We start from the raw sequence: 3,295 nt of genomic DNA, 5'->3' as shown, positions 1-3,295 counted from the left end.
CGGAAACACAGATGGACCTAGAATAAAAGGGGAAGCAGAAGAGAGACTGGGTGGTGCTGCTATGGCTCTGTTACAACAATATGGGAAAGATGTGAGACTAGGAGCAGCTGCTGTCAGCTTATTGCAGTATCACAGAGATAAAGACTTGTGGAAAGTTCTAAGGTATTTGTCTGGGGTGAGGTGCTGTTGCCCATTGCTCTCATGGTTGGAAGTCTCATAAAGACCCCTTAGAGGTTAGAAGAAAGACAATTCACTTCCCAAGGATGATATAGAAAGGACCCATGGACAAAGGCCAAGAAGTGGTTGGATTGAGAGTGGGAGATGAGAGTGGGTGGGATGGCGAAAAGTGGTGGCAGAAAAATCGAGAAAACTATAATTGAACAACAATAAAAAAGGAAGAATTCAGTAGGTGTGACTGAAGAAGAGAGCACACTGGTTTCTTTCTTTTGAGGTGTTTTTTTTCATTTCAAAAGGTAAAAATTTCAGTTGAGGTCTCATGGAAGATCTCAAGATAATATTCATCAGCTTTTTCATGTGGGCCCTTTTTCACGTGGGTTGTGGTTTCTGTTAGGTCAGAGTCACTCAAGAAACCAGACAGACGCAGTGAGCTAAGGAGCAGGGTTTATTAGCAGGGAATAAGAGGAAAAGTGGAGCCAACTGAGGGAGGTTGGGGAGCCAACCAAGGGAGGTTAAGACTCTCTTGGTTGTTCTTAGGGCAGGGTTTGGAAGTGAAAATACCCGTGAAGGTAACTGGTGGGGTGTCAGAGTCTGATTGGGTGGAACTGGTTGCTGGGTGCCATTTCTTCTGACCATTGTTCTTGATACATCTTGTCAGGCTCAAGTTAAAGCTGCATCCTGTTATGCAGGATAGACCAAAACCAGACCTCAATCTTACCCAGGCATCTGTTCCTCCTGCATAGGGTTGGCAGGCAGTTTCCCTAGGCAGGCATTTTTCCAGGCTACATTTTCCCATGGTACAATTTTCTTGCCTGGTGATTTTCCATTCCTCCTAAGCCTACCTGGGTCTGTCACTTCTCTGACAGCCACAAGGTGCTGACAATAGGGGACCAAAGTCTCCAGGAGAACAAAAGGACATCCAGTCAGGATCCTTCTGGTTTGTACCAAAGTGGCAGTGGCATAGAGAATTTACATAAACCTAAAAATTCCAATGTATGTCAGGCAACATGAGGTATATAAACCATTTTGGACAAAGGAGAAAAAAATGGGGAATGATGTCTTCTACTATTTCACAAGTCACAATGAATTCTTTACAGGTAGTTGAAAAAGTAGATCCTACAAAGCAAGAGGGTTTTTTTTCTGGGCAACAGAGAATTAGTGAGACACAGTGGCTATCTAGTCAACAGGTGCCTTCCTGAAACCCTTTTATTTACCATGACACTCTCACTTCACCTCAGGTGTTTTGGTAGCCCCTCCTGCAATAGGTAGGTCAGACCCTCACTTATATTTAGCTTCATTCTGAGCCTCAGAAACAAACCCTCCTGCATGGTACCTTTAAAGCCCCTGGAAACCATACAATGCCGAACACCCTCTCTCCTCCCAGGCTCTACAATTTCTCATCTGACTCTGAGCAGACCCCATTCCTCCATGACTTCCCTCTGCGTTCACCTCTGCTCACATACAATCCACCTGCGGACAGGTCCCCAGGGATCTCAGCCAAATACACCAGAGGCCACAGGGGGCAAGAAATAAATAGAAATAAAGAAGAGATTTGCTTTTTATTTGCTAATACTGGTGGCAGGATTTGAGGACAGGCATGTGGAATTTGTAAAAAGAACAAAAAAAAAAACCCCACAAAGAATGAAGACTATGATATCTGCCTTGAGCTACTCATCAAAGACGGCTGGACAGAGGCTCATTCAGTACATGCCTGGGGGTGGCTGATGTCACAGAGACCTGCATGTTCACCAGACTAATTGAGGTTAATGACATATTATCTTTTGTAGTCTCTGTTATCTCATTTCTTGAAGATGTATATGGAATGAGAACACTGTCAATGCTAAGGGCACTGTGGAAATGTACCCTTCATGCTGGCAAGTCCTCATGGATTTACTTTGACTCAACCTGGGTCTCCAGAAGAATCTGGGAAGTCAGGTCATCTCCTGCTGTGAATATCAAGTCAGAAGAGGGGAGACAAATGCAAATCTTTTTTTAAAAAAAACTGAACAAGATAAGAAAAAATGGAAAGATTTGAAAATATGTTAAGGGTTGACACATTGAGTAAGATGTCATGATCAGCTAGTATGAGGATGTTATGTTAAAGAGAAACTTGCATGAATCCAGTTAGAAATAAAGAGAAGGCTTTATTAAAGACAGTGTAATAGTGCAGTGAGAGAGAACTCAACATCCTGATACAAAGGCTGGAAGGTTTTACAATAGAAGGAATCATGGGAATGTGCATTTGCTAAGTGACTTTAGACAAAGAAAAGCAAAACTTTTCATGAAACTTTAACAGGAGGCCCTTTGTGTTTTATGTTCAACCATAAAGTCAGTTCCACCCCAAACTCGTCATAAGAAGCCTACAGAGCCACAGTTAATGTCATCCTTAATTGTAAATACTGGAGGCCTTCCTGCTAAAGATGTGCAAAACAAGTTTTAAAAAATTCCTTAGACACATGCTCTGATAGATAAATGTGTATCCCTGCTGATGTTGATGCTCTAAGATGGTGACATCAGTGATGTCAGTGACTCCAGTGACAGCATCAGCTCTAGTGATCAGAAGTTTAAGCAAAGCTTGAGCTGTAGGGATATTCACATCTGTGACCATTCAGGGATCTTCCCCATCTTTGAGCCTACTATGGCTCCAATAGTCTGGGCCAAGCTGGATGTATACTCCAGACTAAAGAAAAAGTTACTGTACTTGTACCTTTACCTCATCAATGGTAGAAGAACAGAAAGTAATTTGTGAAGCCTCTGGCGATACCTACTTAGACAATTACATGCTAATTTCTTGGGTTTGTAGCCAGGCTATGGCATTTATAAAAATACAAACCTAGTTTTGGATGGGCTTCCAGCCCCAGGGAAAATGAAGAATCAGAATGGGGGCTGTCTTGTGACTGGGTGACTAGAACTACTCATTGTGACCTGGGTGCTATCACACCCACTAACATATAACAGCAGGTGGGCAGAGCAACATCCATCATAGATGAGAGTGATACATCCTGGGTTAGACAAGGACAGGAAGCCCTGATCATTGGCATCAACCACTTCAACACTGTGACCTGTTACATGGCTCTTACCTGTGGAATCACAGAAAGTTCACTTTGAGGAGTCAACC

Source organism: Sturnira hondurensis, unplaced genomic scaffold, assembly GCF_014824575.4.
Source record: "Sturnira hondurensis isolate 20B ecotype Veracruz unplaced genomic scaffold, ASM1482457v3 Scaffold0017418, whole genome shotgun sequence".
NCBI lineage: Eukaryota > Metazoa > Chordata > Mammalia > Chiroptera > Phyllostomidae > Sturnira > Sturnira hondurensis.
This window is presented reverse-complemented; position numbering follows the sequence as displayed.